We start from the raw sequence: 25,163 nt of genomic DNA on the forward strand, positions 1-25,163 counted from the left end.
ACGGTACCATGGTGATAGGCCTGTAGTTTGTGGGAATGGTGGGGTATACGGTTTGCTTCTTGAGGAGAGGCAGAACCCAAGACTCTTTTAGATTTCTTGGGATAGTGTTGGAGGAGAAGGATGCGTTAATCAATTTGGTTTTCAAGGGGGCTAAGTCCCTTGCAGCATCCTTAATTAGCTGGGCTGGGCAGCTATCGCCCTTACAATTGGATGGTTTGAGGGCTTTGATAATTCTTTCTGTTTCCAAAGTGGAGATTTTAGTGAATTTGAATGGGTCCGGGTCTTGTGGGTTGGTTGTCATGGTGTGGGTGATGAGAGGTGAGTCTCTGGGAGTTAGGGAGTCTTTTTGTATGGTAGTTTTGGTTTGGAGTGTTTTAATTTTATTTGTTAGTGCATTTTGGATCCTAGTGCACCATTGTTTATCTTTGGCTATGTTGTCAGGTGGGGGTACAGGGGATTCCAGCTCCCTTAGGATAGCAAATAGTTCCCTGGTTTTGGAAAAGGCAGTGCAGATTCTTTCATTAAAGAGATTTTTTTTATGAGTAAGATTTATATTTTGTAGCTATTAGCAAAAAGTTTAAGTTTCAGTTTATTCTCTTCAGATGTGGTGTGGCGCCATATAGATTCTAGTTTCCTTTTTTGCATTCTTAATTCTTTTAAATGGGGTGTGAATCAGGCGTGTAGGTGTGCTTGTTGTTTAGTTTTTTTAAGTTTTAGAGGGGCAATCGTGTCAAGTGGTCCTTTGTGGTTTTGCAAGAAAAGGGATGAACCAGTTTTGATGAGACTTTCATAGATCAGACTTGTCTAAAAACATAATCTGGGGTGAACAAGCAACAGGAAGAGAAGGTAGGAGGGGAGGAGGCCACAGGCAGGCCAGGCATGGAGGAGGAGGAAGAAGAAGACAGGATGTCTTGAGTTTTAGTGTGGAAATGAGAGGTCGTGCAGAGGGTCTGGGAAGGAACAGGAGAGGTAGGGACTGCATCAGGGATGGTCAGCTCCTTGCAGATTTCTAAGAGTTTGGCCGAGTTATGAGATGCCTCAGAGATGCAGGGTTGGATGTGTGCTCTCTTCTTGGCAAGGATGTACTGTTTTTGGAGCAGGCCGCAGGCCAGATAATCAGAGGGTGTGCCTTTTGCCTTCCACTTCCTCTCAGCCACCATGCACTTGGATTTCAGGGTGACAAGGTCTGAGTCATAAGATAGCTTTATAAATCTGCAGCAAGGGCAGTAGTGGGCATTATGGGCCCTATTCGAGAGCCTTTAACAAAGTATGAGGGACCATAATTTTTATTTATTAGTATTTATATAGCGCACAGCAGCCCAGAGGCATAATGGCACTGATAATGCCCTGTACGGCCCGAGCTGCAGGTCTATAAGGCTATTATAACACCCTGAGTCTTGGCGTGTGGGAGGTTATCAGCAGTGGGTGGGTGGAGTATGTAATTGAGGGAGGTAATAAGCAGGTGTGGGTTTGTTTTCACAGGTAGGCAAATGTAGCATTCCATTAATTTCACATGTAAATATACCACATTTAGCAGAAAATGTAGGTTTACATTAATTACACATGTTAATATACCACATTTAGCACATGGGTATGCATAGCAATGAATGTGTGTAAACTGTACTTTTTCAATACTGCTTATTTTTTTTTTGCAGCCTTTCACATACTCTGCTGGACAACAGAATGTTTTGCTTCTGTGAGGAGGTGGGGGGAGGCAGCAGGGGCAGGGCTCCTTGTTATGTAATGCCGGTGTAAAATGAAAGCATTTATGCCACATTGCACTTCCTTTCTTTATAATCCAAATGCAGCATACTTAAAAAAGCATCCAATATAGTGCTGATACGTTACCGATTATGGCCGGCAACACTTGAAAGTGTTTCTTCATGTTTGTTTGTTTAGTGGGTAGGGATCCATCAGGCACGCAACTATTGCAACATGCACTGTGTTCAATTCACTGTTTTCCTTCCGGTATGGGATGCGGTTGAGGAAGAGCGCAGCAATTGGGTGACGGCAGCGGCAAAGGCAAAGGTAAAATCCTTCAATTACTTTCAAAGCTATATTCAATCTGTGGACCATAACAGTTTGTAGAGCCCGCAGATTGACCATTAATTTTCCTGGAAACACCACTAGGGTGTTCTAATTAAATGTAGGCTTCAAGCAGATCCTCATGATAGGGGCAAGTACATTAAAAGTGTCAGAGGTGAAAAGATGGAGGTTAGAGAGGGATGTGTCAGGATGTGAGTCAGCCAACGTCTGCTGCGTTTGTTACATGTGTGTGCCACTTCACATACATGTGTGTGTGCACAACATTCTATCTACTCCTAGTGCTGCTTTAATGCATGATTTCTCATAGACAATAGTGTGTCGTGAATACACGATGGTCCCGAAAATTCTACACTGGTTTACGCCATAGATTAATGTTGCTTAATTTCACAAAAGTAATATGTATTTAAATTGCACCAAAATGTTATTTAGTTTTAAATTGCACCTCTCAATACAAATCCAATTGGTGCTTTACTCAATGTAATTAGGAGACAGTTCATTTCATTGAACATCCCACCTGAGTTTTTTTTTTCAAATTAGTATTTCCCCATGTTTCCCAGCCCCTTCATTCCCAATATCTTTACCCTGGAAACTCTATATAAGAACAGTACTTTTTAAACACAGCTTTTCATTTTTGGAGTTTCAGCAGGGAGCAAGCCAGTCTAGAATTACTCTGTCAGAAAAGTCTCTTTTTAGCTAGCTGCCTGGAAACCAATTTTAAAAATGGGCTGCTCAATCCCCTCTCAATGACTTCTGTCTCCAGTCTGCATGAGCATAAGTCATCCAGAAGGGTTCAGTTCTGCTCCCCCTGGCCACTTCTATTCATCGGTCCTCTACCAATATCCATTATCAATTCTGCATGCATGTTATTTTATAATCCTCAGCTCTTCCCCAGTTTTATGACTAGTTGAGGCTTACCTCAGTGCCAGGACTGTGAAAGCTGGGAGTGAATCATTCCTAAATTTATGAAGTGGTATTTCCTTTATGACACATAATTCTCGATGTGAATGTGTGAGATTAATACAATTCATGATATATTCTGTTGATCAGTGTGCCCGATCACATGTGTGAAAGATCTCAGTATGTTGTGTAATCCCAGAGCCCAGAGAACATTATGTTTCCCATTTATCACCAAATGTTCCTATTATGCCCCATTTTCAAAAAGGACTTTTCTTCAGTTGACAAAGATTAGAATTCAAATGAATGCCAATTTTGGCCTGCAAATGGCACTGACACTGCATGAGAAATGTCACCTTTAACATTTGACTGCCATAAATAGCTCAGCTATTGGAGTAATCAGTCTTGTGACTTTCATTCACATTGAAAATGGTCAAAACAGGATTCAAGCAGGGACATTTTGCAAGAACACAATAACAAAGTCCCAGCTCATGATAAGGTCTCATAACTGCATTCCTTAGGGCAGGGCTGCTGTAGTGAGATGAATGTTGAGACATGTTCCAGTTTGAGTTAAAAAAAAAATACAGTGTGATTCCAAAGTGAAGTACGTGCATGACATAGTAAAAGGAGATTTTAAATACTGCTTCCTTTTCTACATTACAATTATGAATATTTTAGTCTTAAAAATAGATATCACATGCAGTCATTAAACACAAATCACATTTGTTTAATACACAACTGCAATTGCTTTTCTCTGTGCTTGGGGTGAAATACCAGACTTTTTCATGTGTGTTATTTTCTTCATTAAATGTTCTGCAGCCCATTATATTATGTTTGATTAGGCTGCACTGCAAGTTCTGGGCCTTATCCTTTTACATAGGGCACAATTCTTATTGTGTTATCAGCCTGTCATTTGCCTCAACCAGCCAGTTTCAATTAAATACCAATTAAATAGTTGCAGTCTCTTAAAATTCATATTTACTCGGTTGAAAAAGATTATTGGCCGTGCAGGCATTTATTTATACCTCGTATTGTACTGGGGGCATGCAGTTCATCATGGCAGCAAGAAATGAAAATGTGCAATCCAATGGGAAGCATGCATTTGTGAAAAGCACCTCTCTCACTTTTTCAATCTTTTCCGTTGTCAGTTAACTTCAAGAAAACTGTCTGTGCTGCATGTTCTCCTTCAGGTCCAATATACCTTACACTCCTTTCTTCAACTGAATTACCACTTAATTACCCCTTCTATCAAACCTTGTACCCACTCGTACTTCCACCCTTTCTCCTCTACCACTACTACTCCCCTCATACGACTTCTAAGTCTACTTTCCTATCACTAACACTACAATTCACTATTCAGTTATCCTCCTTACCTGCCAACTCACAGTCACACCTTACACTGTCTTTCCCAACCACTCATCCCTTTGTAGGGCATTTAGCACCTTTAGTAAGAATTTTAGAAATTGTTTTCAGTGTTTCTCGGCAGGAAGCCACACTTTCGTTTGATCACTTATTTTACTTCTCAATACATTTAAGTTGCATATATTTCTGTACTGGGAATACACTACCCAAACAAAAGGTGACCCTGTTATGCTAACATGTTATATAGGAGCCTCACTATGCTAGATGAAGTAAGAAGGCATAATACAATAACTGCAGATGATAATTGAATGAAAACACATTGATCATTTGGAAGCCACTACTCACACTATAAATATTACCAATACTTACAGTGTGTCCTGCTTCTTCAAGGAGATTTTTTGTTTCTCTGACAACTCTTCTCATGCTGGGGGTTGCAGGGAAATAATCATCTGTGTAATAGTAGCCAATCCTAAGACGTCCAGAACTGGAGTACACCTGAAATGACAGGCAGACATTTTGTAAAATGTACCCTAGGCTTCTCATGTGATAACTTAAGTCAAAGTTACCATACGTTTCTTAACATAACTATTTCAATGAACCCTGGGGCTTACATTTTCTCTTTTGTGCACACTATATTTTCTCATTTTTCAGACATATTGCTTAACATTACTGCTTATTCCGAAACAAAATCGCTTGACTCCCACCAATTCCCCAAACTTACTCCAAACTCACTCCTCCCATTTAAAATTCACTAATACAATTTAGAGTGAGGGAATTTGTCAGATTCGTATTAAATGTCATCAACGCTACATTCTGCTATGTCACTCCACTAGCCTGCCCCAATTTTTTCACTCCCCTCTTTAGGTGAAAGTTCTTATATTTTACTCATTTACAATCTTATTCTTTCCCAAATAAAATTCAAAGTCAACCATTTGCAACCTGGGACTCTTCAATTCTTTCTGTTTGGTGACAGATCGAAACTAAAGACTTGCATGGGCGGATTAAATGTATTTAACTAGCTTGAGCGCAACGCTTGTGATTTTAAAGAAAATCAGAACAAAATGCTGCAAATATTGAATTTGGGCTGCTTTGTGCAAATCATTCTCTATCCATGGTTGTAATTTCAGGAGGGGACAAGGGTGTTTGTCCCACTCAACTCTGATTGCACAGCAAATGATCCCCACCATTAGCCAAAGCTCAGCATTTTAAGAGCAGTACAACACAATTTGCAAACTGCAAATGGTATCACTTGTCGGACTGTTAGCCTTTAATGGCTTCTTGAGCTCCTGTCCAACCTCTCCCTTCACAATGCGACATAAACGGTGACAGGGAATGCCTGTTTCCAGGTAAGAGGCTCTTGTCTGGCTTGCTGGCACCTTCCAACCCCCTGTAATGCTCTGAAGACATATACCCCGCCACTCGTTCCTCACAAAAACATGACCACTTATCACTCTATTTTGGAAGAGCATGTATGGTGAAAGCCATAAATGATGGTTCATTTTAGTATGCTTTTTATTTTGGGCAAGACATTCAGAAAATGTCTGTGATAAGGCAAAAGGGGCCTTTTAATTTTGAAAGAACCAGTTAGCTGCACGCATGTACACCTTTACAGGATCATTAAAATGTGTCTTCCAAAAAAATGTTAAGATGTCATTTCTTTTCTCGTATCACTCTTCTTTTCAAAATGCAACATTTTCCTCTCAAGAAGACCTTTGTGCTGCCTTTCACGCTCTAAGAGACAGCTTCAGAGGTAAAAAGCACGAGCACAGTAACTATAACTACACGCATAGAAAGAACTTACCTTCTGGGTTTTCAGGCACGGCAGGTACGCCTAGATATTCCCTGCCCCCGAGACCTTGTGTAACTACTGGTAACTGCAGCCGCTTCGCGGTGCACTAAGACTTTTACCTTTAGACAGTGAACACGCCATTGACTCCTGCATCAGCCACTACTATTGGCAAGCAGGTATACAGGGACTACAATCCCCAGAAGCACCAGCACCACTCTTAGGGAAACGTCAGGCGCTTCAGGGCCAATGCGGTCTTGCGCTGGTCCTCGCCATCCACGGCGTCTGGCGCAGAAAACACTGCCGGGAAATACTAAGACATATATCTCTACTCTTTAAAACTAGACCAAAATGGGCCTCCTTCCTTTGAACACCTTGCTCCTTTAGCAACAAAAACGTATCCGCTTAAACAAAGCCACGATAGCCACCCGACTTATCCTGGATAAAACCCAAAACAGTAACAAAGAGGAACTTGCAATCAAAAGACAACACAAAATAAACAAACCTTTAGCCACTCAGCTGTTAGCTACACCTACCACAACAAAAAGCAGCACAGACTTAAAAATCTGTCTATTTAATACACAATCACTCAATAAACAGGCCCAATGTATCCACGATAGGATCATTGAGGAGAACATTGACATCTTCTATATCACTGAAACATGGCTTGCTAATCCCATAGGCCCTACTTGTGACATTGCCATCCCTGATGGGTACGCAATTTACTATACCAACAGGGAAACCGGAAAAGGAGGTGGAGTTGCAGTTATTGCTAGAACCGCCATTTCACTCTTCCAAGGCAAATCCTCATGCGGTGGATGTGAAATGAATCATCTAATGCACCTGCCCACTGAAAACAATTGCCTTAACCTACTAGTAGTCTATCGACCACCATCTCCCACCCCAGAATTCAATGACAACTTTACCCATCTCCTAAACCTCCTGAAAGGCCCAAACTGTGCCACATCAGCGGTCGGAGATCTTAATAGATGGTACGGCAATCAGTCTGACAAAGACGCCATCAATTTAGAAAGTTCACTACTAAACATAGACTACACCATTACAAATAAAGAACCATCTATGAAAAATGGTCATCAACTGGATTGGATAATTACCAATAACCTTGAAACACACGACTACCAAACCAAACCCTGAATTTGGTCAGACCACTACAGTGTTTCATTTCAGGTCTCTCTTCCCTTACCTAAAGAAAAAAATCCCAATCCCCCCAAAAAAGTTATGCAAAGGAACTTTAAAAACATCAAGAAAGAAACACTTGAATCATGCATAAAAGACTTCACCCTCATTACTAAAGAAGAGGACTCATGCAACATTATCATTATTTTTTTTTATTAATTTAAAGTGAATTTAGGTTAATTAAACCCTTATACACTAACAAAACAATTACATCAATAACAAGAAGCATACATTAATTTCATATTAACCATACATAAGAAAAGATGGTACATTTTAAAATAAGAGGCATCTTTCAGTCTGTTTCCTATAATTCCAATAAGAACACACACATCAAATCATACAGATCATACAAACAGGGTATCACATTTGAAAGAAGATATCACATTCTCAAAAGAAAGATATAATTTGCCAATAGTTTAAAAAATTGCTCGCTTCCAAATGTAAAAGGCTGCCCCAATAAAAACCTTAATTTCACCATCATAAATTACTGACCAAAATTGATTAGATTCAATCATTTGAAGGTTGCCAACTAGATTTGAGTACCCTTTATAATACCATCCCTTTAGTTTAATACACATAGTTAAAATGTGTCTTGCTGTCTCCATCTCTAATTTACAGTGCCTACACAATCTTTCAGCACGGGGTATATTAGCCCAAGCCCCAGTTATTTCATTACATGGGAGAGTGTTCATACGTAACTGAAAAATAAATCTCCTCAAAGTCCTATTACCCGTATCTAACAAATATTGTTTCGGAGTGGCTGGTTTAAAGCCTTGAAGAGCATACATTGTATATCGGGGGATATTGTATAAATAGGACTGATTTTCACACAAATCCCAAATACATGCTTTTTCTTTGAGGTTTTTCAAGATACGTACAATATTATCCTTCCCCGTGAGTTCATTACAGCCTAAAATTTTGTAAACTAACCATATAGGAATTTTTAAACCTGCCTTCGCTCTTGTTTTTTCCTATGAGACCAAGAAGGCTTTTATTCCCCTCTTTCCCCAATATTATTTTAAAATAAAGTTTACAACATCCTATTTTCCACCACGTGGACAGGGAAATAATCCCCAACTCGCATCTTATTGCTTGCATAGGCACAGCTTTGGATAACCCAAGAACTGGCCTCCAGAGCTTCCCTTCGAGTTGGTCTAGTTTGCTCAGATATTTACTTTCCACTGTTTCTGTAGCATACATAATTCCTGGAATAATACAACTCTTATATATTTCTAAAAAACCTTCAATGGAGTGGCCACCCTTACTAGCCATGTATTTCCTTATCACATTCCATTTCTTTAAAATGTTCAAATTGACTGCCTCTTGGAAAAAATTAATACATGGTTTACTCAGGATGGGCATCCCCAAATAGGGCTAGGCATCAACAACTTCCAATTCAATATTATCAATATGCCATCTGGAGATAAGCCTTTTCTTTTTCCTGTTTAGTAACTCCAAATGCCATAATTTTTGTTTTATTTATATTAATATTGAGGTTGTTTGCTTCCGAATAAACAGACAAACCATTCAAAATTATTTGCAGTCCTATCAGCGTTTTATCCATGAGGATAGTGTCATCTGCATACATAAGTCCACATATTGGTTTCCCAGCCACAATAGGTGGGAAATTGTTCAAGATCTTAAAACTCTCCCACATATATAACACATATAAATTATACAGTATAGGAGAGGTAACAAAACCCTGCTTGAGTCCAGTATTAGTTCTGAGCTCAGATGACAGCATCCTTCCTTTACCCAAGCAGATGGTCACCGTAGTATCCCTATACATTTCCTCCAAAAAATGAAGGATTTTTGGGCAGATCTTTTTCCCTCTCAATTTCTCCCACAAAAGTCCCCTATTGACACAGTCGAAGGCTTTCGAATAATCTATAAAACATACATATGATGTAATTCAGCATAGTCAGGTTATCCAGGGTACTATATCCCTTTTGAAATCCCGTTTGTTGAATAGAGAGTAGACTATTTTTCTCTATCCAATTATTCAAGCTGTTTACTAACAAGGAGCAAAAAATCTTACAACTACTATCCGCCATTGCTAAAAGTCTGTAATTATCTGGCAGTTTTCTGTCCCCTTTTTTAAAAATAGGGACAACAATAGCTTTCTTCCAACTTTCCGGTATAGTACCTGTTTCCCATATACTCATGAATAGTTGGAGAAAGATACCTGCCCATTTCTTAGGGTTTTGTTTTATAGCGATGTTGGCCAGCCCATCTGGCCCTGGGGCACGAGAGGAATTCTATGATATCAAAGGGGCTATTGGCCATACCACATGGATTTAGGCTAGTATCAGCCGATATGTGACTGGTCTTGAAAAAGAGATTAGTAATATATTGTTTCCAAACCTCCTGACCAACATCGTTATTTTCCCTATTGTTTTCATCCATTAAAAATTGGCGATAGAGATACCAACATTTTTTTGAGTCATGAGTTTTACATAACTTATATATGCATCTCCAATTAGCATTGTTGGTATTGTATTTATAATCCTTTATCCAATTTTTATAATGTGTCTTTATGTTACTTATTCTTTTACTTCTCTCTTTATCATCTAAGTCACATATCTGCTTAAGTTCTCGAATATCGCGCTTCATCTCTTTTTTCCTATCATAGATTGCTTGATCGAAGTTATGTGTGTAATTTTTCCCCTTTGTACTTTTCAAAATAACATTACTGTTTGTACGACGTATCATACCCAACAGATTGGTAATAGAGTTAAGTCCATTACAGGCTATGTCATGGCCATCAATAATTAAATGATCAAACAGACCATTAAAGGAGGCTAGGTTTCTATCAGACCAAGTAATCCTATTTCCACTTGCTGAAAATTGTATATTCATCTCCTTGCCCACTCCCCATCTTTGGGTTCCTGGGTCATAGTTAAATTTACCCCGGAGAGGTACGTCATCATGCGACATTATGATATCTACCCTCATAGACCATCTCAAAATGTTAGTAGAGCAAAACGCACCCTTACAGACTAAAACTTTTAGAACCAAAAGCAAATTACAAGAATGGTTCTCTAAAGAATTATCCGCATTTAAGGGAGCCAAAAGAAAACTGGAAAACACATGGAAAAAGAACCCTACACCTGAAAATAGGGAACAATGGAAAATTATTGAAACAAAATACAAGATAGAAATAATAAAGGCAAAGAAACAGTACTTCAACAAACAAATCATGGCAGCAGAAAATGCCTCAAGTAAACGTTTTAATATCTTGAAATCCTTAGACAAACCCCCTGCCATTTCACCACCTTTCTCACCATCACAACAGGAATGTGACACCACCCAAAAAGCGTTCTTTGAGAAACTTGAAAATGCCAGAGACAAAATCACAAAAGCACAACTAAACAAACCTAATACAATTAAAATGCCAGCAGAAAAACCCCTTAAGAACATAGAACCCTTTCAATTCTCGTATATCACCCCAGAAGAGATGAAAAAAACACTTGTCTCTATGAAATCTACCTCATGCGCGGAAAACACCCTACCCGCCAAAATAATCTTAGAAAACCCAGACATCTTTTCCCCTATCCTTGCTAGATTCGTCAACACTTCATTTAAGGACCAACTAGTCCCCCTGGCCATAAAAAAAGTCACAGTTACCCCACTAATAAAAAAACCAGGCTTGGATCCAAGAGACCCAAGCAACCTTAGTCCAATAACCAACTGTAACTTCCTGCTTAAGATCATGGACAAAGTAGCAACCGCACAATTACAGGCACACATTGAGGCCTCTGATGCACTACACCCACTACAATCTGGGTTCAGACCATCTCATAGCACAGAATCAGCTATGCTGGACTTACAGACAAAGATGCTCAGCATCTTAGACAAGGGAAAAACAGTACTTCTCATTTTGTTAGACCTTAGTGCCGCCTTTGATCTACTAGATCACAATCTACTCGAAGTAGCTCTAGGCAATACGGCAAACTGCTCACAAGCGGCAAAAACATGGATAATGTCTTTTTTAAAAAATAGGACATCTCTAGTCCACTGGGGAGACAAATTCTCCATGGAAAGGGAGATCCTCTACGGGGTTCCCCAGGGAGCCAGCATGTCCCACTGTTGTTCAACCTCTAGATTAGAGGTTATGCTACATTTTAGATCATGCAGATATATTCTTTACCAACTATGCAGATGATACGCAGCTGGTATTGGAACTTAGCGGGGACCATAAAACTGACAATGACAATCTTATCAGAATATATAAGATCATAGAACAATGGATGGATTCCAATTGGATGTGCATGAATGGCAGCAAAACCGAGCTGATCGTTTTCGGATCTACCCAAGCCAGAAACTCACTGCCCCATGACTACGCAAACTTTAAGATCAAAGACATCAACATCAAAGTACTTGAGAAGGTAAAAACCCTGGGCATGATGATGGAAGCATCCCTAGGAGCAGAAGCCCAGACACATAAAAAAACATGCAATTATTACTCGAGACTCCTCAGAGCCATTAGACAGTACCTTTCAGAGAACAACTGCGCCACAGTGGCCAGAGCAACCATCTTCTCTCGTTTAGATTACGGGAACACACTCAGGCTAGGAGCCAACAAAAAAAGCATACAGGCATTCCAGATTATCCAAATTAACGCAGTCAGGATAATCAAAGGCAAATCTAAATCAGACCACATCAGTAAATCTAGGAAGGAATTACACTGGTTCAAAGTGGAGAGTAGAACCCACTTCAAGGCACTTACAATAGCCCACAGATGCATCCACGGGAAGGCACCAGGCTACCTAAAATCCAAAGTGCGTCCCTATGTCCCAAGCCGCGCCTTAAGATCCTCGGAGCAAAACAGGATCACAGTGATGCCACACAAACGTAGGTCTGGACTGGGAAAATCCTTCCCAATCATTACAGCAGGTATCTGGAACAACCTGCCAGTCCACATAAGGAAAGAACCTAACTACTTACGCTTTCGTAAATTAGTGAAAACGTTACTCTTTAACTGACCTAGCCAACCTTGACCTACTAAACCTTTGATTTCATTAGGAACTGTCTCGTCTCATTTTTGTTTGTCTTCTTGTCCATGTTTATGCACTCCGAGACTTGTGAGTTACCGGCGCATTACAAATAAATAAATAAAATAAAATATATGAAGCATGCCTTTATCAAATAATGAAAAATAACTAGGTTACCTCTTCAGACATTACTTGTTGTTATATTTGTCTTGGAAATTGCAATGCAAATCCTAAATGCCATTATTCAGCCTTCCACTGAATTGTATTATATACTTTACTTTAATAATTTATACTGCTCTGCCCATGGACCCTTAAGGGCGCCAAAAGAACATACACCACAAAATAACAGACACCACAAAAATGGCGGAACCAGCTAAAAGACTGAAAAACTAGAAGGTTAATTAAAAAGCCATGTCAGGAGTTTCTGATTGAAATCTTCAGTAGATTTAATAACCCTGAGCTTGGGGGGTAGTCCATTCCAAATTCAAGGAGATGCATGCAAGAAAGCCGTTTTATTGGCCTTCACCTTGTTGGATTTCGGAACATTAAGCAGATCGGACCTAAGGCACCTAAGGTGGCCCTTTTTTATTGATCAGGGTCTGAGGGTAAACCGGCCTCTTACCCAGCCAACATTTATGTACATTAAGAACAAGACGATATAGAAGTCTAGATTCAACCGGTAACCAGTGCAGGTTACAGCGAGCCTCTGAGGTATGATCTCTACGAGCAGTGCCTGTAACCACTCTCACTGCGCTGTTCTGAACAACCTGCAATCTCTAGCACTCTCCTTTATTGATACCTATCAGCAAGCTGCAGCAGTAATCTATTTTTGCGCCTACTATTGCTCCAGCAATAGTCTCCGCATTCTGTTGGGTAATAAAGGGGCGCAAATGAGTCAGGAGATTTATATAGTATGCAGACGATGACACAATGGAACTGACGTGATCTTTCATATTAAGATGTTGGTCCAGCACTACACCCAGTGTTTTAAGCGTTTTTTGTATAGTGATTTAACCTTCTCTAGGCTAAAGCTTTCATTAGCTGGACCACATTTTTTAAACAAATTATGAGATCCCACAACCACGAGCTCAGTCTTGTCCTTATTTAAAGTGAGGTTGTTCTGAATCATCCAGTTTTCTACAATAGAATAGACCTTCTTAATATTTGTAGTCTTTCATTCAAGATGGCAGCAAATACGCGTGCGAGCTTTCTCGTTTTTGCTTAACATATTTCTAGAAGTATTTACATATTTGTGCACACAATTCATAATGATTTAGTGTGCTTTTTAAGTCCTCTTCATAAAACAGTACTGTTGACAGTCGAAACCAGGAGTAAGGAGGGCAAAGGATGAGATGGCAGTTGAGTCAGAATGATTTGATAGCAATGTGGGTAGAAAGGAATGCTGTCCTGGAGATTGGAGGGGTCGCATTCCCTGGTCCTGTTTCAAGACCTTTGAACGTGTTTAGTCTCACTGCCTCAAGAACTTCCTGGTAAATGATTTCTGTTCCGGCTGAAATATAACGCAATACCGCAATAGATGCACTTGTGCAGTCTGACCCATTTCTAATATCTGCCCTGGTATCCCTTGGAACAGAATGTGTGGTCACAGTAGGAGTCATTTCATTCTTCACATATGTAGGTCAGCTTATTTTAAAGAATAAAAACATTGCTTGGAATTTCATTTCTTTTGACAGTCAAAATAATCCACATCTCCAGTTTCAGAATTAAAAGCTTATTGTTATCATAGCCTGCATAAAAATATAACCAATCATGGTACTGGTTGATTGCAAACAATATTTTTCCCCAAATACATCTAGGAGGATGTGTTAAAGTTCCCAAGTTGCAGACTAGTCTCATAACCCAGCTTCGCCTTAACCAAAATGTGGACTCAAGTTTCTATTTAGCAAAATATATAACTCGCTTGGGAGCAAAGAAGACGCACCTCGTTCTTTTGAGGCCTTGAGCAGGAAGGTTCAGGGCAAGTTAGATAGATAAATCCTCATGGAGCCCTTACCGATTATTGAGCTTGGAGATTCTACTGATTACAAATGCCGAAAGCCTAGGGGTGGTATCAGCCAATATTGTTTACCATTACCCTAAGGAAAATGGGAGAGCCTTACTATCCAGAAGCCAGAAGCTGAGGGATTTGTCCAACAGTGAAAGCTTTTTGGAAGAGGGGTATTCCAAGTGGGAAACATTATAAATAAGCTTTCTGCCCACCGACCAGGGCCGCTGATGCCATACCAATGATTTAGATGGGGTGTGTGGGCTCTGAGCCTCACCTATATGCCATGGTTGATTTATTATTTGAAATACATGTTCAGTTTGCCTGAATGAAAGGTGTGCAATGCTGGTCCCGTGGCATTGTGTTTTGTGCTGCTTCAAATATTTTAGATGCACAAGATGGAGTGATTGAATAATGCATCTGAGTATTTTCAGAAGTGTTGTAAATGTCTTTAGAGAACAGAAGGACATGGCTTTAGTATTCAGAAGGTGAATTGATGATACCAGTTGGTTCAAAGAGAAGTGACTTCAGACTCCTAATGTAGGGATATGAGCTGTGGTTATTGTAATGTTGAAATTGACAATGGCTTTGTAACTTATGTTGATTTTATGAGATTAAGTCTTGGTAGAAAGAAAAGAGGATTGTAAATAAAATACTTGTTTTGCGTACATTGACATCGGTTGTTGTTGTCGCCGGTACATTACTGGCACAGGTATCTTATCAGAAGCATTGCAGTATTTGTTCTCTATGTGTCTCTCCATGTCTTTTTCCGTGTGCGCAGGAGGAATGGTTGCTGCACCCGTGAGTAAAGCGTCAGGTTCTGAGGGTTGTTATATGTGAGGCAGGGAAGGGGAAAAAAATACTTTGGGACCCACACATCTAAACTAATATAACTATTGTAGGAATTGCACAAGTCCGCTCTGTACTGGCCTGGAGGAGGCCTCCTTATTGCTAGTCCAGTGGCTGATTGCTCCTTCAGGTTGCAAAAAAAAATATACTAGCTCTTCTGTCTGAGCTGAGATGAGATAGCTAGGGGCAGAGTCTTTAACAAGCTATGGGTACATTAATGGGATGTGCGACATGACAACCATATTCAGGGCATTCAAGATTCTCTAACCCTCTCATAACATAGCAAATTAGTGTAAAGCTCAACTTAACGTGCCAAGTGTGAGCACGGTTTTGTTGCATTTTTGTTTAGTCTTTTCCCTGCTGATGTGGAGAGCGGCATAGGATTTGCAATAATAATACTGAGGTTGCCTTCCAACTGTAAAAGACTTACGCTTGGGAGCCCTATTGGAGGCACCTATCAGCTAGTGACGAGCACCACTAATATACATCAACACCACGCAAGTCGCAGGTATTCTGTTGTGATTCAAAAGTCCTAGCAGCCCTTATGACAGTTGGCAGGAACAACGCCTATTTTAACTGTTTGAAATGAGTGCTTCGAAAGAGCAACCAGATGCAGGTTTTCCCTCTGATAGTGCTGAGAGTGTGATGCTTGGAGGGACAAGGCCTCCTAGTCCTTGTCCTAACACTTCCCGGTGTGTGTTTTCTGCTTCTGAGGCCCAGTCTGGACGTCTGGCAGTGCAGCTCTTAAGTTTTCCATTTAGTGAACAACACCCATGGGATACCCTTATGGCAACACTTTGTGGCAGTACAACCTTGCACCCCGTCTGTGTGTTTTGGGCACATGTGTGTTAACCACAGAGCAGGGTATGGGCTGTTGGTAGCTACATGCTGACTTGGCAGTGGCTCAGAGTGCCCTCCATTTTCTGGACACCCAGGCCATGCCATAGGAATAAATGGATTCCTGAACAAAGGCAAGATGGCCATTGTAGCCTCTTGGTTTCTATTGACTTTGCACCTTGGTTACCAAAGTCCTGGGAAGCCCTGACTCTGTCCCTTCTCCCTGGCTGGCTGTTGGGTGGAAAAACCATGTATGGGTTTGGGGATGCTTCTGTCAGACTGACTGGAGCCTTCCCAGGGAATGTGTGTTGTGGGTACACCATTGAGGTGGGACCTGTACGAATGGAGTCTGGAGTCAACTCACATTTTGTGCTATGGGTGTCTCGTGTTGGTATGTGTGACACAATGCCTGTGCCAGACCTGACTGAAACTGGAGTGAATGCAGTGTGGTGTTCTGAACGGCTGGATCCTTACTCCAATCCACATTGGCACATACTGAGTGAATGTGTAAAACTAGGGACCTCTCACTCACCACTTTATCCTGGAGCTGAAGCTGAAACCTGAAGCTTGAATCCTGGGTCCAGTCAGAAGGAGGATTCTGCAGCTAAGACTGCTGAGCTGACCCAAGGATGGAATCAAGAGAGGTCCTGGATAGGAGACCTATTGCCGACCTACAAGGGACAATCGTGCACCTGCTACTCTTCATCAGAAGTACCCTGAACATCAGTCCTGTGTGTCTGCTGTCCTGAGAAGGGGTCTTCTTGAGTCCAGAAGAGGGGTGCTTGGGCATCTTCAGTCAAAAAAGTCCACATGTGTTGGCCAGGATCTGGAAGATTGTTTGTGACAGCTGAAAACCAGATTGATGTCTACCACCCAGATGAGGGGGTACCCTAGTATATTGCTGCTCAACACCCAGAGCTGTGAAAGTTCTACCAGATCTAAGAATCCTTCAAGGGACATCACTGACTTGATATCAGACCACTTTTTCCCACCAACGAAGATTACAGTTCACTGTGTGCAGAGGAAGGTCTGCCAGTTGGTTTCCCACCACCAAAATCTGAAGAAGGCATTGCAAGGGTCCAGCCTTGGTGAGGGTCTGTGGTCCAGTCCAGGGGTCCAGTCCAGGTTGACAGAAGGCATCCAGAGGTCTGTTCTGCGGTTGTAGTACTGAAGATTCAAAAGACGGTAAACCATGAAATCCTGACAACTACTTCAGGCACTGTACTTAAGAACCAGCCTGCATCACCTCCTGAGAGCTCAAGACTTGGTTGCTCGTCCAAGCTACCATATAGTGACCCTTGGCTGGGGTTCACTGTGCCTCTACCACAACCATATATAGGGCAGAACTACAAATACCCCCTGCAGTGTTTACAGGGGATTATGAAATAATGGCTGGTGGGGTGTACTCGTCATCCACAAATGACAGATACATTCCTTTGCAACACATAGATCAGGTGAATTCCTGGTTACGAAGGTACAATGTCTACCGGATGACTCAAGATTGTATGCAAAGGTGCAAAAACCTTAGACAGGCTTGGACCTTAGTACAAAACACTTGATCTTTTGAGAAAACACTAGGATTTCATCACATTAGATAACTAACAGTGCCAAATGATACTAGGGAATTTCTTCTTTTAAAGCATCACTTTGATCATTTGTGTAAGTGGACACAAACAAAAGCAGAAGTATCTCAGGAACAAGATATAACATATGAGTCTATACAAACTGATTTGGATATACAGGCCTCATCCTCTGGGGATTGGGAGAAGCCCATACACACTGGTTTAGATGTGAACTGGAACATGCTTAAGGAGCAATTTAAGAATCGTCAAATTGATGTTCCGGGAGTCCTCTAAACAGGAGCCAGATAAATACCAGAGGAAGTTATCATCTGGTCCCTCCTCTGAGAAACCAGGGCAGGGAACTAAACTGGTGGCTGCAGTCGCCCTAGAAGCAATAAACCCTCAGCTTCACTTTGAAAGAGTCACTGGAAATGTGTCTGCAAGGACCTTTGACAAGTGGCCACTGAACACACAGGTAAAAACTGCACAGCGAAGCAACGACCAAACTTCCTCTGAATCAGACTGAAGTGCTACAAGTAAAACTCCACTATAGTCAGATATGCAGAGATACTACAGCCTGAGATATGCTCCGATAAAATTAGTATGTAAAATAAAGATGGGATTCACCATTAAAACATACTGCAGGTGTGTGCAATTTTTTGCCTAGCAGTCTTAACCAAGAAGAAACAAATACTCGTCTAATCAGTGTGGCACCTGCAAATGCAGCTCTGAAATATAATAGCTGTAAATATAACTTATGTTGTATAATACAGGAAAACTAGTACTGTGTATAAATCTCCCCCGTTTACTCTTCAGTATACCTTTTAAACAATTCAGGTAGTCTGTATGTTATCCATTGTAGAAGGCATCGACTAGTACAGTACAGATGTAAATATAACATTGAAATGCAGCATGCACAGGGCTGCAAGAGATAGTCCTAAATAGAATGCCAAAAACATAAACCAACAGCTCAGTGGGTATGTGTTTTCTGCAGCTGATAAATCTATTAAAACCATTTTTAAATAACCGCAGTTCATCTTACATATTTATTTGAATTTATAATGCGCCGAAGCGGACCTGGGGCATCGTGGCGCTGTTACAGTAGAGCTTAAGTAGTTACAGTGGTTACAGTGTTATGAGAAAATGACATACAATAGAGGAGTTAGTTACAGTGCTGAAAAAGATGATACATTGTGAAACAGTTCTAATGTCATTTACAGATATGCCGTTTTAAGACTAGACAGGTTCTGGGGGAGCCAGCTGATCTTTATTTGAGAGGGCATGACTAGTTGAAAGTTTGGTTTTGAGTGCTTGGTGGAAGGCTGTGAGGGAGGCTACATTCCTATGGGAGGTGGGTAGAGCGTTCCAATTTTTAGGTACTAGGAAAGGAAAGCTCACACTTCCGGCTTTGGCTCTTTTAACGGTAGAGACGAGGAGAACGGTAGAGACGAGGAGCTGATTAGAGTGCTGTGCCCTCTTGGGCCTACTGGAAGTGACACCGTGGATTTTTTCAGATAGGTAGGATGGTACTGTGAGGGAGAGGCACATGCGTGTGATGACGAGGGTTTTAAATAGTATACGCTCTTTGACTGGGAGCCAATGGGCATCCCGTCTTGCCAGGGGGATGTGCTCCCTTTTGGGAATACTTAGTGCCGCTCCAAGGGCATTGTTTTGGGTGATTTGTAATTTGTTTTTTCTGAGGTGCCTAAAAGCAGGGCGTTACAATGGTCCAACTTGGCCCCGATGGTGGCCTTAGCTACAGTAAGGCAGTTTTTGGAGGAGAGGGACAGTTTGACCACGTTGATGATTTTGATGGTAGGCGCTGAAGAAGATGAGATGACACTGACTTGACGTATCATTGAGAGGGTGGAATCAAGGAAGACTCCCAGTATTTGACTGCTGCAGAGGCCGTGATTACAGTATTCTCAATGCGCAAGGCTCTGTATTGACAGTAAAGTTTGTTGAGAATTTCATTTGGGCCTACCAGAAGGATTTCTGTTTTGTCCCCATTGAGACAAACAATTGGCCGCCATCCAGGCTTGGATAATGGCATATATCTTTATGAGTGTAGCTGAGTCAAGTTCATAGGAGCCAGAAAAGGGGGTGGAGAACTTGTGTATCATCGACATATGCCATACACTTCATGTGGGGTGGACAACCGAGAGCCATAATAAGAAAATACTAACACAAAGAGACAATAGTGCCGTGCACACGGTATTGTGATCATTCAAAGAATCATGTGTACTGAAACAAAAGAGATTCCTTTCTCCTAGGTTTTAGGCAAAAGTAATTCAGCACAGTGGTGAAATGAATTAAGATGCCTGGCTTCTGCCCATACATGGAAGGTGACCTTTTCCTGCACAGAGACACAAGATAAAGTAGTCTATTTAAAGCTCACATAGCAATAAACCTCCAAAGAGAGTGCATTTGCCAAAGCCTGATTACATTGCTTAATTTTGTAGCCAGAGAAGAAAGCGCTCCATGGCAAACGCTGTGTAAATAAAGTATGATTGCATGATGTATGGGACCTGTGCATGCCTTTTTAACAGTAAGTCCTGGGAAACCCAGCACTGAAGTAAATCATAATGACATAACCTCATGTCTATGTAATTTAGCAGGTACACCCTGACAAAGCAACTCAGGAAAAGCATGGCTTTTTCCGGAAAGGCTACAAACATACAGCATGCGAGAGAGTCACTGTTATCTGCCTTGGCTGGCAGAGATGTTTGCAAGGTGTATGTGAAAGAGAGCATACTCCTTTCCTCAAGCAGAATCTCAAACAGTAGCAAAGATACTGCTGAAGGCTCCTTCTGACAGCCTAACCAAGTTTATGTAATCCTCCCAAAAAGATAAAGGGGGCCTAGGATATTGAGGATGGAGCAGTTCTTAGATAACCCTGTCATGGATGTTGGAGAAGGAAGCTGCAGGGGCCTTGCATACCTTCAAGCAGTGAAAAAACACATACCTTCCCAATCACATGCTTCACTGACAGAAGCTCGACAAGGTGAAGGGGAATATGAAAATATGGGAGCGTATATGCAATGTCCGAAACGTGCACGGAAAATCAAACTTTGAAAGTCCCTATGAAAGACATGTAGCAAAGAAGTTAGTAGACCAATGTAAGAAGGGTTTCTAGCATTGGCCCAAATAGACACTGAGTAGTCATTCTTTACTTAAACCATAACACACACCTTCTATATGCACACAACCATGCATCCCAAATTAGATCTCGCAGTGTCTAACATAATTCAGAGGAGTGTAGAACTGTTAACAATGATAAATGATTGCCGCTGTTATGTATTAGCTGAATACACAATACATGTAGGGCGCAAGATTTAGTTAGCTCTTCTGGAAGCATGAAAACTCCCTATCCCCACACAGCAGAAACCTTATTCAGACCCTCGCAGGAAGGCACAAAAACATATAATTTGCAACAATTTGCACGGGTGAAGGCTGAATGCCGCACAATGATTGGTTAAAGCGGGAATGGCAAACCTTTTCCCAGGGTTTACTTTGTGGTAGTAAAGTCACACAAAAGGAACAAGAAACAATACTAGGCCACAAAGCTTAAGGACAAGACACTGTACACTGATTGGTCAAAACACATCAGAATTTCCGATTTCCCACAGCCATGTCTCAGATAGTTATAAAAATGTGTGTCAATAGGCAGGACAATCAAACTTAACGAAGGTCATAATTTGGCCAGAGTTGAGCAGTAAGATATGAAGAAACATGGTGGAAGAGCTAGATCAATCGCAGCACTACCCTACCCCCTGTGGGTAAAATAGCACTAACAGAATGATCTATGTCAAAGAAACAGTTATACAAAGCCCCATAATCCACAAGTGGCCCTAATTAGAAATTAGTAAACAATACAGAAGCTCGCACCTACCTCACACTGCATGAAGGCAAAGGAGATAGGGAAAAATCATGAAGCCACATCTTACATGAGCACCACTACCCATACAATAGAACTACTTGAGATCTAGTAAACAGTATAACAGCTCTCACCTAAGACACCCAAGACAATTGTATGACAATGTACATTGCACAAACACTTCTATGCAAATGAATACATAGGCACATTTGTTCCATTATGAAAGAGCAAAGCTTGCAAGCAGCCATGCTCGCTAATATAAGTTCAAAGCGGGTCAGATGAACTAATGCGAACAGGAAGGATGCAAGTAGTCTTTCCAACAGAGGAGTTGCAACATGGACTAATGGTAAGCAGTTCACAATGATGAGAGTTGTACGATAGTGTCAACCACTGAGGTAAGTAGGAAGAGAACTAAAAGTTATATTTTATGTTTTTTATATTTTATGTGCCACATTGTCACATCTCACAGTGATGATTGGTGAAGATTCCTGTAATCCTTCAAGCCACATCTACTCCTACTGGAACATCCAATTGCAAATTAGATCTGACTGACATGTGTCTAATGCTTCTGTCCAATCATAGCACTTGAAATTGGAACTAACATCACTGTACATGAGATAACTAGCAAGCATGTCACTTTTATCACGTGGCTAGAATAAGCCAATCAAGTTAGAAAATGTATAGAAGTACCTATATTGATGATCACTCCAGCCAATGAACAATGACTGAGTTTGTCACATTTGTTATCTTTTCATTTCTGCAATTTTTGCTGACTGAATCTGAATGTCTCTTAGATATTTCCCTGCCCTGGCAGTCACGATACATTTTTGCTTTTTTCATACCTCGTGCATCACGTTTTTTGGCTCTTTGAATTACTTTTATTGATACGAAAGCAATCTGCCTTACAGAGGTTTGGCGATAGTAATTCATAAGGGAATAAAACACAACACATGGTTCTCTTTAAGCTAAAAATCTTCAAGAAAGATAAATCAGACTCAATTTTCCAGGAAAACAGGTCGATACACTGCACCTACAACCCAGAACCTAGAACCTGGAACTGAGGTTCAACCTAGAACTGCCCACAACCTAAGATCTAGGACCAGGGTCTAGAACCTAGAACAACCCAGAACAATCTAAAACCTAGAACAATGTGCAACCTAGGGTCTAGAACCTAAAGATTTAAATTCATCTCAATTAGTCCTTACTTACAAATAGACCAGTGTTTGCAAAGCAGAACAATGTTTTAGCAAACATCAGTAAAAGGCAGCAAGCATACACACAAGTAAGCCAATGTCAGAAACACCCCCTCTTGGTCTGAAGAGGTGTATCAGGACGGGCAGTTGAACTTGTTGTGTAGATGACAAATTCTTCCTGCCAACGTACCCCTCAGGTGTATACAAGAAACAAAACTGAGGGATCAGTTAACCGAAAAATGTATTGGCTCGCTGCAAAGTAAGGCACAGTTTTTAAACCAGGTCACAAACCCCACACTTTGGTATAAGGGAATACTCTAGGACTAACCTGTGGTAATGGTGTGTATAACAGGTAGGTCTTTCGGGTGTAACCCAGATCTGTTTCCCTTAAACCTTAGCCAAAGCGTAAGTTTACCCTATAACCAGACAGTGCAGTTAATAACAACCTTAGGTGGATAACGGGAGAGAAACACTAGAGACTGAGGGGGTTCTTACCATGGGCGATTGTCCAAGAAATGCACAAAACCAGAAGACTCGGAGAGTAAAATGCAAGAGTGGTATGATGAGTCTTTGTCCAGGCAAGGTATCCCCTGAACCAATGTAAAGAGTACAAGTCAGTGCTCTCAAGGAAGTCTCTAGTCCGAGCACATATAGGAACCAAAATACAAAACGTGAACAGCTATCTGGGGACAACGGATGTATCAGCAATCAAGTGCAAGACACGAGTCAAAAGGAAATCCTGAGAGCAAGTCTGAGTCAGCGATAATCCAGCCTGCCTTGTGCAGAATGTGAGACAGAAGCAGTAAACCAGGAAGTGCGAGTTCAGAACCGAGGATCAGGCAAAATCAATCCAGTGAACAGGCAAGGTCCGGGAAGCAAGAGATCAATATCACAAGGCAAGGGATGTAAGAGTACACTGCTTAAAAGCCAAATTCAGAAGCACCGAAGCCGAGTGGAGGTGGTGCTTAAAAAGAATCACCTGAGCTGCGGAGTGCAGCCATGACGGTGTGCCATGTATCACGCGTGCAGGTTACCAATGTTGCCATGGCTACCCCCAGCACACACGAAAAGATGTGCCGCGCATGGGAATTCTATCTGACCGATACCGAAAGCATAGACGGCTCTTGCGTCTAGGTGTCAGCACAAAACAGGAAGAAACAGCCTTGGGCAATAAAGACGCCTTATGAACATAAGACTGGTGTAACTAAGTGCTTGGTTGACAATGGTTTCTTGAATGTAGGAACATCGGAATGGCGTGGCAAGCGCGTGGATGATGATGGTTTCCTGATAGCCAGTGATGTTAACCATTGCCAATTGCAGCCAGCCAAAGCAAAGCAATCAAGCAGACATATTCACGAGTGAAAATAAGTCTGCTTATAGTCTCACAGAAGTAACACAAACGGTGTGGACCTTAACAGGTGCACATTAGGAAGTGGGTCTAGTAATCTACCACATCAAAAATCCATAGATGCGATGTGAATACAACCCCTCTCATTCATAATAAAATGGAACTCAAAAGAACATGTTTAACATAAACCTGACACTATGCTGCACATCATAAGGTGGTCGGAACGATCAATTGGCTATTAGATAGCAGAATCAGTTAAGTGTGTGCTTCTGCTATCAGTGTACATGTGAATAAAGCCTTTCAATCTTTCAATGCAGACAGGCTCAGGACCACTCATTGGTGTATACAGCTGATTCAATGCTGCAATGCTAAATAAGTGACAAAAGCGAAATCACAGGAGAGAAATCACAACTCCTAGATTTTAAATGTTGCAATAAGGCACTAGAAGTAATTCCTGGTATGTTGGAAAAAGAGCCTCGTGATTGGCTCCACCATGTTCAAAAGCAATTGGATCATCTGAGCTGGAAGTCAAATCAAGCCATCCCCAGAGTCGGACCACAAGGCCAGATGATCTCTCTGAAGCTCTCTGCTGCTCACCGCTCCAGACACCGATATCCCAGGAGCAAGCTGCCTCTAGCTCCATCCATGTGAAAGGTAAGCCCTTTGTACATGATTGTACTTCTGGCGTCTAAATTGTACTGAATAATGTACGAGCAAAAGCCTACTGCCCAGGCACTTCCCCATACTCTGCCCACAACTCCCTTCCTCCCCTCCAATCCTGTCTTTAGCTCATCCATATGCCAGCGGATCCAATTTCCCACCAAAGCCAACGCACACAACAAGTAGTAGTCGCGCAGCCTCTGATTAATGTGCAAAATGCTGTCCTCCCAGCCAAAATCGGGAGTTCACCTCCAGAGCATGCAGTCATGTATACAAGCTGGAACTTGGCAATCTGTCTGTAGACCGACAATATACCAGCATTGCCAACCCTGATCAAAGTGAGAAAAATCCCATCCGACGTCACCATGCCTTATAAACCCACTAGCTACCAGTCTAGGATGCCGTACCAAGCCCACTCTACTCCGAGGAGCCTGTCTCTTAGGGTAACCCTGGCACGAGTCCCAAAAGATGCCGGTAAAATGCATACTAAATGCACACACAGACCCATATGCCCCACCACCCCCCGTCCAACCCAGCAATGAGAAAGTATGCA

General features: G+C 41.4%; 1 pseudogene; it reads right to left on the reverse strand.

Moving 5' to 3' along the window:
- LOC138548266 (vitamin D3 hydroxylase-associated protein-like) overlaps positions 1-25,163 on the reverse strand; it is a 614,371-nt pseudogene that overhangs the window by 242,403 nt on the left and 346,805 nt on the right.

Source organism: Ambystoma mexicanum, chromosome 1q, assembly GCF_040938575.1.
Source record: "Ambystoma mexicanum isolate Mex_15411 chromosome 1q, UKY_AmexF1_1, whole genome shotgun sequence".
Lineage (NCBI taxonomy): Eukaryota > Metazoa > Chordata > Amphibia > Caudata > Ambystomatidae > Ambystoma > Ambystoma mexicanum.